Genomic DNA, 13680 nt, shown 5'->3' on the forward strand with positions numbered 1-13680 from the left:
GCCACGTACAAGTGCTCCTATTGGTGCGTACATTGCCGCGAGTGCAATTAATTGTTTAAATTGTTTTTATTAATGAAGATCGTACTGTATTCGCCCAGTGGATCCGTCTAAGGCGAGTGCACATATTTTTTGTTGAATTTTCAACTTTTTTTTTTTGGTTTTTCTCATTTTTATTTTATTTTCTTTTTCTTTTTATAATATTGTATTTTTTTATTTCTATTTGTTATTTATATTTTTGTTTTTGTTATCTACATTTTTGTTACTATATTTTTTGTTACTGTTTTATTTTACTTTATTCTTATTTATTATTGTATATATACTATTTTATTTTATTTTGATTATTTTTCTTTTATTTTTACACTATTATTTATTTATTTAAATCTATTATTATACAATATTATTCATTTATTTATTATTTTTACTTTTAATTTATTTTTGTTACTCGTGCACTCGTAATGGCGGATCCACAAGTGCACTACATGGACTATCCCCTGCCCCCTACAGTAAGGTGTTACAAGTGTTTCGGCGTAGAGGGGGCAGGAAAAGTTAAGGGCGAATACAGTGACCCGCCGCACTTAGCGAAACATTTGAAGAAGTGCCACCCGGGAGACACATTAAACTATATTTGTAAAGAGTGTGGATTTCAGGGGACGGGTAAATATCCCCTGAAATCCGTAAAAAAACACTTCGCCCGCGAACATGTGTCTCCCGAGGTGGGTGCGGCGCGTCCGAGCACTCGCGGCAACCTCGGTGAGTGCAGTGGTGCGGGTAACCCGACAGCCAGACGCGCGGCGAGGGCGACCGCGCGGTTGGCGGGGGCGGTTGGAGGTGCGGAGAGGCGGCAACCCACGCTGTCGTCCGATGCCACCCCATCACCAACGCTGAGGAGGACGTCCATGACGAGCACGCCGTCCCCCTCATACGCGGCAGTCACTGCGGGCTCGTCAATGAGGACATCAACAACATCCACCTCGGCCCGCAGTAGGACTGTCGCGAAAAGCGCCGCGCCCAGCGCAACAGCAGCAGCCAGGAGATCCGGCGAGGCCGCCGCTACGAGGACGCCGCCTACGACCGCCACGGTGAGTAGACCTCGTGTCGTGTCGGTAGAAGTAGTTAGGTTGCCTGTCAATGTTGACCATCGAGCAGGCGTGCAGGTCGCGGCCAGGCCGGCGCGCGCTCCCTCTCATCCCCCGCAGAGACCATCTCCGGAGGCGGGGGGATCAACGAGAGAGAAATGCGGAGAGGGAGCGTACAAAAAGTTGCCCGCAAACAGCCGAACATCAGCGAGGCGGGCAACTAGCGTGTCGGTCGAGAAGAGCGACGGCACGGCAAGACGGGAGCGCGTCTCCCCACACCCTCCTCGTCAAGGTAGGGTAATCCTTTTAACATCATCATCCGACGAGGAGGGCACGTCACACCAACCAGGCGGCGTGGGGAGACTAAGACTCCAAGAGGCAAGGTGGCCGGACCACCCCCTAAGACGACATCCAACGTGGGGGTGGTCATAACAGCCGGACGGCCCACCTGCGCTCCCGTCGAGAAGAGTGCGACAGCTGCACGCCTGACAACTCTGGGCAGGCCATCGCCCAGAGGAACAGGCAACTCGACGTCGCCATTCGCAAGGGGCATCAACACCAGCCAATCGAGGACGTCGCTCCCTGCGAGGTTCCCCAGCCTGCCCCAGATTACCAGGGGCAGTCCATCGGGGAGCCCGGGCGAGATACTACCACCCATCTCGCCCGCGACGTCGCTACCGACAACTCTCACCACTTGCACGGTGACGACGACCACCTGTGGAAGCCCAATCATGTCCACGGGCTTCATAGGTGGCGTGGGGAGGTAAACGACGCCACCTTGCCTCCCCCAAAGGAATTTCCTCCCGACCATCGGGGAGGAAATGACGTCACCGTGTGTGGCGGTCGTTCCACCACCAGCAGGCGGCAGGACGTCCCCGCTCATTCCATCAAGGCCATCGACACCGGAGCCTGAACGGGGACAGGAGGAGCGGCGGCAGGAAGGCGCGGCGCGACCGTCGATGTCCCCGGTCATCGAGGGGGACAACCAGTGGGGTGGCCAGTGGACGGTGAGCGTGGGGAGAAGAGCCAGGAGAAGATCCAACAATTTATCCCCCTCCAACTCCGTGTCCCCGCCAGCCGCCGGACCATCGCGTTCGCCGTGCGTCGCCCCACTATCTGCGCTGATCGCAGCGTCGACGAGGCTACACGAGGGGAGCCTCAACGTAACCTGCCAGGAGGCAACTCCGCCCCGCAACATTTTGCCGGTGGGGGCGGAGCGCCGTCGCGGGACATCGCCACAGGACAGCGAGGGAGGAGACAATGGTCACGGTGCTGGAACACAGGTTAGTGCCGTACATCCGAGTGCTCCCATATATGTATGTCCGTGGTGTGATGCCACGAGGGAGAGCAACCGCGTCATCCACCGTGCCACCGCGAGCCGACCGCGACGAGGGCGGCCGGCAGCATCGGGGTCGGCGGCGTCCGGACGCTCCTGTCGGTCAGCCGTCGCGGGATCACCCGGCGCCTGCGACTCTCGCGAGACAGCGTAGGCGTGATCGGGTGACTGCCCGCGACACGCTGCTTGATCGGGCCAAGGACGTCGCTACAGTTGCCGATCTGGAGGCGTTCGCGACCTCGGTCGCGGCGTTCTTCGGAGAAGACGCAACGGCCGCCGGTGCTGCAGCCCGCGCTCGCGACCGCTCGGTGCGGTCACGGGAGACTGGTGCGCGTCAGGGGGCGAGGGGAGGTGATCGTCCGGAGAGAGAGGGCGCCGGTAGGCCGGGTTCGGCACCGGCTGAACCCAGAGCGTCGGGAGAAGCACGCGGTGACTGGGTGCGCGAGGCCAAGCGTATCCAGGCTCTGTACAGGGCGGACCGCCGCAAAGTAGTGCGAGAAGTGCTCCAAGGACCTGCCGATCAGTGCCAGGTGCCTAAACGTCAGGTCCAGGAGTACTTCGAGCGACTGTATCGCGGCGGGGAAGACCTGACTGGAGCTGGCGTGGAGGCCGAGCGCGCTGGGTCCGCTCGTGGAGCGAGAGGTGGACCGTCGACTCCGGCGCATGAATAACTCTGCGCCGGGTCCCGACGGTATATCCTATCGTGACCTCCGCGGATCGGGGATCGCGGCTCCTCACGGCGTTGTATAATATCTGCCTGTGGCTCGAGGCGGTTCCCGCATCCTGGAAGACCTCCAGCACGGTGCTTGTGCACAAAAAAGGAGACCGGGGCATGCTGGAGAACTGGCGCCCTCTGGCTTCAGGGGACACTGTTCCTAATCTTTTCGCTCCTAGCCGACCGATTGACTAACTGGGCGGTCAGTCGGAAAGCTTAGTAGCGCGCAGAAGGGCTTCCTGCGGGACGAGAGGTGCTACGAGCACAACTTCGTCCTGCAGGAAATCCTGACGCACGCCAAGCGTACCAAGCGTCAGGCGGTCGTCGCGTGGTTGGATCTGTCCAATGCGTTTGGATCGATTCCGCACGCGACGATCCGCAGGGCGCTTGAGAGATCCGCGGTGCCGAGGGGTCTCATAGCGATATGGGACTCCATGTACGATGGTTGCACGACGCGCGTGCGAACCGCCGAGGGTCACACAGCACCCATCCCCATCCGCTCGGGTGTCCGCCAGGGTTGTCCGCTGAGCCCGATAATTCTTAACCTCGCCATTGACTCGGTCGTCCGTGCGGCGGCCGAGTCTGACGACGGGTACCCTCTCCACGGGAGTACCTGGTCGGCGCTGGCTTATGCGGACGACATTGCACTCCTGGCCCAGACGCCCGAGGGGATGGGGAGGTTGCTAGTCTCCGTGGAGGCGGAGGCAGCGTCGGTGGGGTTGCGGTTCAACCCTGCGAAGTGTGCCATCGGTGCGGGCAATGGCGGCAGGGTCCTACCGACGTCATTCCGAATCCAGGGGGGCGCGATCAACCCCCTGGCCGAGGGTGATTCGTACACCCACCTAGGCGTTCCAACGGGGTTCTCCGCGGACCAGACGCCCTACGCCGCCGTCGGGGACATCGTCTCGGACCTGAGCGCGATCGACCGCTCGCTCCTTGCCCCGTGGCAGAAAGTCGAAACGCTGGGCACGTTTATCCTGCCCAGACTCGACTTCCTGCTCCGGGGGGCCAGAGTGTTTAAGGGTCCCCTCACGGCCGTGGATCTCAACATCCGGAGACACGTAAAATCCTGGCTCAACCTCCCTCAGCGAGCGAGCGCGGAGGGAGTCTACATGCCTTTGGGGAGGATGTGGACTCCTTCCGCTCTCCGATCTCGCCGACGTCCTCACGGTAGCCCACGTGTACCGTATGTTAACGGTACGCGATGGCGCCGTGAGGGAGTTGGCGTGGGAATCGCTGAGGGGAGTGGTTGGGTGCAGGATCGGCCACGCCCCTAGCTGCGAGGATATCGCCTCCTTCCTATCCGGCTCGCTGGATGGAAGGATGAGGGGCGGAGGGGAGGCTTCGCTCTGGTCGAGTGCGCGGAACGCGGCGCTCAGACAGTCCGAGAGGTTGTCCCTGCGCTGGCGATGGGTTGCGGCCACGGAGGAGATGACGTTGGAATGTTGGGGGCCGAGGGGGGCAGCGATTAAGATTCCGCCTGGAGCGCGCGGCCAGGTAGTGAATCGGTTGCGCTCAGCTGTAGCAGAGCACTACGCGAGCAGGTTGCTCGCGAAACCAGACCAGGGCAAGGTCTTCGAGGTGTCATCGCGGAGTGGGGTGAGCAATCACTTCATCCGCGGCGGCAGCTTCACTCGCTTCGCCGATTGGCGCTTTATTCATAATGCCCGCTTGGATGTGCTCCCTCTCAACGGCGCGCGGCGTTGGGAGGCAAACAACGATAAGCGCTGTCGGCGATGCGGTGAGGTATCGGAGACATTGCCCCATATGCTCTGTCACTGCGGCGTCCATTCCGCCGCAATACAGCTGAGGGACGACGCTGTCCTGCACCGCCTTTGGAAGGCTACGCGTCTGCCAGGGGTAGTGCGGGTTAACCAGCGGGTGGAGGGCGTCGGCGACGGATTGGAGGTGCTACGGCCGGATCTCGTGATCAGGCACGAGCCCTCCAAAAGTGTCGTCATCTGCGACGTCACGGTGCCATTTGAGAACCGCTGGATTGCTTTCGAGGACGCCAGGGCGAGGAAAATTGCCAAATACTCGCCACTGGCAGAGGAGCTCCAGCGACAAGGGTATCGTGTCGTCGTGACGGCCTTCGTCGTCGGCGCTCTTGGCTCGTGGAATCCGAGGAACGAGGCGGTGTTGAGACTGCTGCGGATTGGCTCCCAATATGCAGCGATGACTCGGCGCCTCGTTGTCTCGGATACCATTCGCTGGTCACGGGACATCTATGTCGAGCATGTGTCCGGCATCCGCCAGTACCTGGCTCCTCCCCGTCCCTCTGGCGATCGTCTCGCGACACCGCCACGTGCGGTTCGTCGACGCTGGGACACCGAGGAAATAGTTATGCAGAATGCGGCGCGTCGCGTTCCGTAAGTATGAGTGTCGCGTAATTTATTTTGTATTTGTCTTGGCCCCCCATTTTTAAACATAGACTGAGAGAGTGGCCCCATACCTATCTATTTTATTTTATTTTGTTTTATTTTATTTTACACATAGAACTTTTTACTCTTATTTTATTTATTTTTATCTTTAATTATGTTTTTTATTCTTATTTTTATTTTTTAACATTAATTGTTTTTATTTTGACTGTTGGACGGGAGCTCCTCTCTACTAGTGTTATTTATTTATTTGTTATTTTACGCAGTATACTATTGTATCCGATTTTATCTTTAGTCATGCTATTTTATTGTTATCTTATTTTTATTTATTTTATTTTATTTTATCTTATGTTATTTTATTTATTTATTTTATTTATTTGTTCTATTTATTTTATTTACTTTATTTATTTTATATATCTGTGTACTTTCCTGTTTGTGGGGCCCTGACTGTTCGAGTGTGTATGCCGCGTGTACATTATTGTATCTTAAACGAGTGTGAATGTGGTCGCGTTTTACATCTTTATCTTTATTACATTGATTGCTCACCGCCGCGCGTGCTCCTCCGGGATTTTTATACTTTGACAAATTATCTGTGATAACCCGGAGGAGCCGAGTGATACTCGGCCAGCGAACCGGGGAGGTATGATTATTGTGATGTACTCAGGCTGGGGGGCTTGCCCCCCAGCCTTTAGTTGTAACGCCCATGCGGGGGGGAGCCTTTGTCCCCCGCAATAAATATATATATTTTCGCGCGCGGCCTAGCCGTTTATTTTTGTATTACCTCAGAAGGGAAATGTCCCTCTGGGGAAATTCTTTGAAAATAAAGTGAGTGTTCGCTCGTATCAATCGTTACAAGCGGTATTCCCAGGAATACCGTTAGCTCCGATGGCATTCCGATATATGGGTGGTAATCTGTATTTTGCCAAAAAACAACAATTTTACAAATTTAACAAGTTTACGAGAACCGTAACAGAGGCTGGTAAATTTAATATAAACGTACTCAACGTCGAATATTCGAGAGACGGATTATTGCAATAAATGCAGGATATCTTAGGTCGACTAATTCGATCGAGAAATACATATGGACAAAATACAACGAGAAATAAAACGAAAAAGGAGGAGGAGAATGGTATGGAAGGACATATATAATAAATATTATAATACATAGTTTTAAACGATCAGTATGAAAGTAATAATCATTCCGACAACATCGTTTGTACGCACTTTCCAAGCTTTTCGATCGTGAGGACGATACTGCGAAAAAAATACACAAAAATGTTCAACAACGCGGATATCGAAAATTATGTCATGGAACAGGACGAGCGTGATGAACAAAGCGCGAAGAAGAAAAAGAAAACATTCGATGATTTAACTGGCAAAAATCCAGATAAAGAAAATAAATCAAATAAGTAGGTATTTTTTTCTTTGCGTCTATTTTTTCCATCTACTAATTTTTTTCTTTAATTACAGACATCAAATCGCACATCGTCCTATCGTATACATTCTCGAGAGAAGATATCCGTTAATTATTACTAGCTACAAATACTTGAACATTGGTATCAATGTCAAATTCCCTTCTTACGTAACCATCATTTTGGGGGATTGTCACGGTAGTGAAAGAGAGCCCGCTTTCACCGGACATCTGGAGAGACCTTCTCGAACAAAAACACGTCATTTTGTCTCTTTTGCAGTACGATGAGAATACTAGAGGAATACGTGCGCCGTCCCCAATGTACGTTGGAAATTTAACGTTACGTTTCGGACGAATCAATAATCTACCAATACTGCGTCTAGAAACAAGTACAGCTCGTCTATCCATGTCGAAAAGCACTATACTTAATATATTTAATTTCGAATACTGTGTAAATAGTCTCATTTCCTTCTTAACCACAATGACCGACAAAAAATTTTCGCGACTTCTCGCTATCGCGTCCACTGTCACAAAATCTGCGAACATGCTAAAAACGATGTATGATAACGAATCCTTCGACCGCAATGACATACTTAATCTCTTTGGTTTTCGGAGAGCATTAATTCTATATGTCATTTAATACTAACAATAAAACTATATTTTAAAATATAGAAAAAAGTATTTTATATCCCTTCCTTTATATATATAGTATATATATCTTTAAATAAAGGAGAAAAAGGAAACTCGCGCTGACGCAAACTTTAAGGAAAAAAGTGGCAAAAGGAAAAAGGGAATGGGTGTGGAATCATATGATATATATAGTTGTCACTCGAGCTGTCACAGACAGTCAATCTCGCGAATATAAAAAGTAAGTGACTGAACCATGAGTGATCTACAAAAACAGTTAATTAATACGAGTACTCAGTCAAAGAGGTAAGTGATTTTTTGATTACCATTTTATTCCTTTTTCTACTTTTTTTTCTCATTTTTAGTACTTAATGGTTGATAATGAAAAAGTGAAACAGTTACAACTAAAAAATGAGCTCAGGGTGCAGATCGTCCCCTTGTTAAGTTTTTTTACTGTTTTTTTTACTCGGTTATTTTATACCTACTATTAGTAAATACTTATTTTCTTTTTTACCTTCTTACAGCCTATGTGGCATACGCCACATCACCATTCGTGGATTCACAAACCACGAGCAGCATCGCTGGGTACGCGCCCTGCGAAGATGGCACAGGGAGGATGGCCTCTACGATATATGGCGAGATAGCTCCCCGTGCCTGGAATATTTATTCGGGCTGGAGCCATACGAGCTCCCGAGTAAGTTATTTTATTCCTCTTATTATATATATATATTATACTGATATTAATCCTTTTTTGATTTTACAGATCGATGTGGGATTAAATGAAGACGAACGAGCGAGAGCGAGCGACGTCGGAACGAGCGGCGTTGGTGCGAGCAAGAGCGAGTGCGAGTAAATAGCGCGTGCGACAGTGCACGCGGGAAAAAAACGCGCTAACTCCCTCAGTCACTCGTTTGCCCTCGAGCTCGCAGGATCGCCGTCACGTCGCGTCATGTCGTGACGTCACGAGCTCACACACACATACGCCCGTGGGGACGGGGGCCAGGGAGGAAAACTACGAGAAATGGTGGGAGGAAAAAGCAGCTCGTTCATTGGCTGCCCACCGCACCACAATACCCTTCTCGTCCAGTTTTCCTCCCGGCCCCTCATCCCGCGGGCTCCCCCATGGGTTCATATATACATAGCTTTGTTACTTACGATGCTAAAGTAATAAACGCGAAACCAGATTTTTATAGTAGAAGCGTTTTTTCTGAGAACCTGGTCGCAATAGAAATGCGGAAACTCAAGGAAGTATGACAAACCAATATATGGGTATGTATTATATATCCTAGACATATCTAAAACGTGTTCATATGAATTTTACCACGAGTACATGGCACCGTTGTATCGTGATAAATGCAGAATTATGTATACTGATACGGATAGTCTTATTTACTACATAGAGTACGACAACGTCTACGATACTATGAAACGCGATATCGACCTATATAACATTAGTGATTACGCGGTCGACAATATGTACGATATTCCGCTGACAAATAAAAAAGTTTCAGGCTTGATGAAAGCTGAAAACAACGTGCCATCAAATTCGATCGAATTCGTCAGTCTTAAAGCGAAAATGTATGCCTTGCGCATAGAAGGAAAGAGGGATACGAAAAAGACAAAAGGTGTCAAAAGTAATGTTATCGAAATCGATAAAATTCGATGATTACACGCGATGTTTAAACGACGCTATTGAAATGACGCGCAGGCAATCATGTATAAGATCTAAATTGCATAACGTATACATAGTATCTGAAACAAAAATTACTCTAAGTCTACGACAATACATTATACCAAATTCTATCGATATGCTGCCATGGGAATATTGCAAAATATTATTATAAAATATCATTATAAAATGTTATTGTAAAAAAAAATAATCCCCATTTTGTATGTTTCTATAATTTTTAATAAAAACTTATTTGTATATGTGTATAATATGTAATATTTTAAATATGTAATATTTTAAATATGCGTGTGTGTATATGTTTTTATATGTTGTGACTGTAGTCTCAACTGACGGCACAACTTTATCGCGTTTTATATTATCGTTATTCGACAGTCAGTGATTTTATCTCGATACTCAAAGTTAATAGCTATGCACTGAATTATCGCGAAACTTCTCTAATTTAAGTTCGGCGCCAGGCACAAGTGAACGTGTCATTATTCCTTACTTTTCCGAATTTCGTTATTTTTTGAATGATTTGATGATTAAACTCAGTAACTCTCAATTGCAATGATCGATAGCTGACTGCTTAGCTCCGAAACGAGCAGAGATGATGGGTTATTCGGAGCAGGAATAAATCAAAGAGCGAGAGAAAGCATAAGAACTACTGCTGCTTAATAATAAAAGAATAACATGCATATGATATTTTAACGAAGACATTTACAATGGTTTTATGTAAGCAGTATACGGCAGCTACAGTAATTCGTCTCGGTTGTAACATGAGCTTGCTATACTCGGAAATCATTCAATCGAGTAACACAAAATAACAGAAAGAACGTAAACATATTACTATCACGAGAGCCGCTACAATTTCTCCAATCGAACAAATACTACGATTATAATCACGACCTTTCTGCAAAACGTCGTACAAATGATCTCCTCAGCTTTATACGGGATTATCCGGGAATCTGAGTGGCCCCGTTAATGCAGAAATCAGAAAGATCACGGCTCAAAATTGCTGCGTACAATATTAGATGGCAATCCGACATACAATTATGCGCAAAACGGAACACGGCGACAAAGCATTATTGTAGCAAGAGGGCGACAAGCATTATGCGAGAAAAGAATAATTACTTGCGATAGCTTCTTGTATGGATTGTAGCCTCACGGATCGAATTCGGTACATGCAATTCACTCGATATCACAATGTCGGGGATTGGCAGCTTTATAATATTTTTACGCTTATCTCACCAGCAATCCTCTTTCTCCCTTCGATAGCTCGACAGTTGGGTTCTTTCGCTCTTTTAACAGTACCAATTTTTTATCCGGGATCCTGAGTCCTCGCTGTTGACTTGGCTCGTGCCACAACGCAAGTGATTTCGGCAAGCCCGGTAGGAGGCACGTAAGCTGCGAGGTCCTTCGGGATCGAGACATCCCGGCGTCTGATTGACTGATTGCTGTGTCGCACGAATCGCGTGGGCCCGCGATAACTTCGTGCGCTTGGCGGAGAATCCGAATTTTATCAAGATAGCCTTCTCTTGATTGACTCTTCTCGCTTCTCACACAGAGTTCCTTCTGTCTTACGCAGTTCTTCTTGCTCGAGCTCTTATTCTTAGACCGCTTTTTGGCGGACGTTTTGGTAGGCTGTCCTGAGAAGTTGCATCATTCTGGAGGCACGTATCCCGTGCAGCTTCTTTACATACGAGGCTTACATCCTGAAGTTTCGACATCCTTGTATTTTTCCTGTAAAACAATATCGGCACTAAAAGGATGCAGATAACAGAAGCAGACAGCAACAAAATAAAAATGACACGATCTGCGTACTCCCGCCACTGGGAAGTCCGGAGTCTCTTGGTAATCTTGGTAACGGTTTCCTTTTCTCTGCTAGCAATCAGGTGAAACAGCTCGATACAATCCACAGAGCTATTGATCCTTGCTCTGGTTATCGCCTACTTGCAAAAGTTAGTAACAAAAAATAAAGAAAAATAAATAAATTAAAATGGCGCATGAAAGTCAGCACGCAAATTCACTCGTCCTTACGAGTCGAAAGGACCAAGGATCCACTTTACTTATCGGCAGTGACGGACGGAAACGTCACGTCACAATGTATAGTATGTTTGTATATATTAAATATGTTTATATTTTTGTAAAGAAAAAGGAATTATACAATTTTTAATAAACTTATAATAAATTTATTTGTTACAACACATTGTTCTTGTGTATCCAAGAATTGTGAGAATTATCAAATCCCATCTATTCCCCTTTTTTACGTAACACTTTTTCAACTAGATATATCGGGATTAGTGATATGATGCAACTCATACTCGTAGAATCCTCCAACGACTGATTTCCCGCGATAATCTTCCAGAAGATATGTCACAGAATTAGTTTTTTGCACTTTAACGATTTTAAACACCTTTAATTGGTGATCCAATTTGACGTGCAATCTTCCTCAAAGATCATCTTGAATTTGCTCACACATACCGAGTCACCCACTTTAAATCGCGCGGGTGCGATGGCCTTTACGCTAGTATACAGGTATACCGTGTTTAAGACTTTGTCGGTGTGGGAGTCATCTCGATGAGCCGCCGATAGTTCGATGCTTTCGCGCGTTGCACTAGACGCGGCAAGTCGATCCATTTATAATTTCCATTGTGCGTAAATTGTTTCTCAATGTACGATTGAACTGTTCTGTCTTTATTATGGAATATATTGAATAATTATATTGTGTTTTTTTAAGAGTTTTTGTATGTTTGTGTTGTAAAATTCTTTTCTCATATGCAAATTTTTTGGACATCTTCCATCGTTTCAAATAATATCTTTGCTATCGCTGTAGCCATTTCCACTCTTGCTTTTGAGCGGTACGGCCCATGCGTGCTTACTTAACACATCGATAACGGTAGAATGTAGTGATAACCTTTGTTAAATCGTATGTAGGGACCGTGCATGTCGATCACATCAGTCTGCCACAAATCACAGTATCTGTAAATTATGACACGTCTACGTGGAAAATTTCTTCTCGCTGGAGCGTATAATTCTTCCAGTCGCTACTTTTCGAGATTTTTCTTCTTAGACATGTTTCATTTTTATCGCGGTATAATGCGCAAAATGTCTTGCAAATGTCTGCACAAAGATCTTACGCAAACGTTGTTTATCCACACTTCAATGTCGATTAAAATGATTGCGTATCCTCGTTTTAATTTATAATAAAGCGTTTCACGAAGCTCTTTGATAATAAGTAAAATTTTATTATCGTGAGCGTTGTGACCTGCCTGACGCGAGACAATCGGAGCAGATTCACAAGGTCAATGATCATCCCAATGAACATAATCGATTTTATTGTCGTTTAGGTTTATGATACGTGGTATTATGTCTTTTTCGACTTTTCTATCTGACTTGTCGTTTAGAGTCATGGCGCACGGTATTATACCTTTTCCAATACTTTTATCTGACTTGTTGTTTAATTTCCTGACGTATATAGTATGCCCGTTCCAATTTGTATTTTACCTAACACCAAGGGTGCTATTATATTCTTATATTTGTACTCTTTGTTAATCAATATTGAATTATCCGTTTTATGACTGCGCTTATGAGCATTCGTTGCTAACAGTTGTTACATCCAGGGGGATGGAAGCATTGGATGGAGACGAGGGGAGGGGGCGCATGGGGTGAGATCTAGTTTCAATAAGCGTCAAGCCTGAGCCAAAGTGTATACGTGAAGAGAAAACAAAACAAAAGGATACTTCGAGTTGTTGTGCTTTTAGAGCAATTATCTGTCAAGCCTTCTCGGTCCCCTTCGGGATCTCCTCAGATTAAACGCATTCCACGCCAACGAAGGATAGGAAGTAACTCATTTACTTTCCTCTTTTTTGGAGTTACGGCTCATCATTAAAGTCTTGTTGTGGAGGGGGGGGGGAGAAGGTGTAAATAACTAAACTCCATTTTAGAACTTAATGATTTTTATTTTAAGATTACAATTTTGTATATTTGTAACGTGCGGCCTTCGATGTTCGGCTTCTTTCTGGGATGTGTTCAAAAATCTACTCTTCGAGTAGAGTAGATAAACATTGGTATGGATAAACATAAAACTCGATTAGAGTAGCACTAAAATTAAACGACTTTTCGATTGCATAAGATAAAATACAAACATAATGGCAGAAGTTCGTCGAAATTTGTTATTATCTTGTGCAATGACAGTTAATCATAGATTATTCGAAATATTTTCATGTTACGAGAGAAATTGAAAATGCCGAAAGTGATGACGATAATTTGAAAGAGGTTATTTTAATTGAAAATATTCAACAAATCAGGAGAAAACAAAAAAAGCCTGCACGTATAAAAGGTTATACAGAAAATGTAATTCCTCGATATACTAGTTAACAATTTCGGCATCATTTTTTTATGAAATCTGAAGTTTTTAAAATGGAAAATCGTTTAGGACCATTGTTATCTAATTCTGAAGCCTTAGGAC

General features: G+C 46.6%; 1 pseudogene; it reads left to right on the forward strand.

Annotated features, from left to right (window-relative positions):
* Positions 1-6780: 6780 nt before the first annotated feature.
* On the forward strand, positions 6781-7328 carry LOC108749596 (annotated as a pseudogene).
* The last annotated feature ends 6352 nt before the right edge of the window (positions 7329-13680 follow it).

The sequence above is a fragment of the Trachymyrmex septentrionalis genome, unplaced genomic scaffold (assembly GCF_001594115.1).
Source record: "Trachymyrmex septentrionalis isolate Tsep2-gDNA-1 unplaced genomic scaffold, Tsep1.0 scaffold301, whole genome shotgun sequence".
In the NCBI taxonomy this organism is placed as follows: Eukaryota; Metazoa; Arthropoda; class Insecta; order Hymenoptera; family Formicidae; genus Trachymyrmex; species Trachymyrmex septentrionalis.